This window comes from Pteropus vampyrus, unplaced genomic scaffold, assembly GCF_000151845.1.
Source record: "Pteropus vampyrus isolate Shadow unplaced genomic scaffold, Pvam_2.0 Scaffold6, whole genome shotgun sequence".
In the NCBI taxonomy this organism is placed as follows: Eukaryota; Metazoa; Chordata; class Mammalia; order Chiroptera; family Pteropodidae; genus Pteropus; species Pteropus vampyrus.
The window spans coordinates 5,423,319-5,423,646 of NW_011888787.1; the positions used below are offsets into that span (position 1 = coordinate 5,423,319).

The 328-nt window shown below is 36.0% G+C and overlaps 1 protein-coding gene across 1 annotated transcript in view; it reads left to right on the forward strand.

Moving 5' to 3' along the window:
- PTPN22 (protein tyrosine phosphatase, non-receptor type 22) overlaps positions 1-328 on the forward strand; it is a 54,010-nt gene that overhangs the window by 34,107 nt on the left and 19,575 nt on the right. The window lies entirely within an intron of this gene.

The window sequence follows — 328 nt, forward strand, 5'->3', positions numbered from 1 at the left end:
ATGAACAAACAAAACAGAAACAGATTCATAGATACAGAGAACAAACTGATGGCTGCCAGATGGGAGCGGGGTTAAGGATCTGGGTGATAAAGGTGGAGGGATTAAGAAGGATAAATTAGTAGTTACAAAATAGTCATGGGGATGTGACATGCAGCATTAGAAGGTATAGTCAACGATATTGCAATAACTATGTATAGTACCAGGTGGGTAGTAGACTAACCGGGGTGGAGGGGGTCACTTCATAAATTATATAAATGTCTAACTACTATGCTGTATATCTGAAACAAATATAAAATAATACGGAATATCAACTCTAAAAAATAATAAA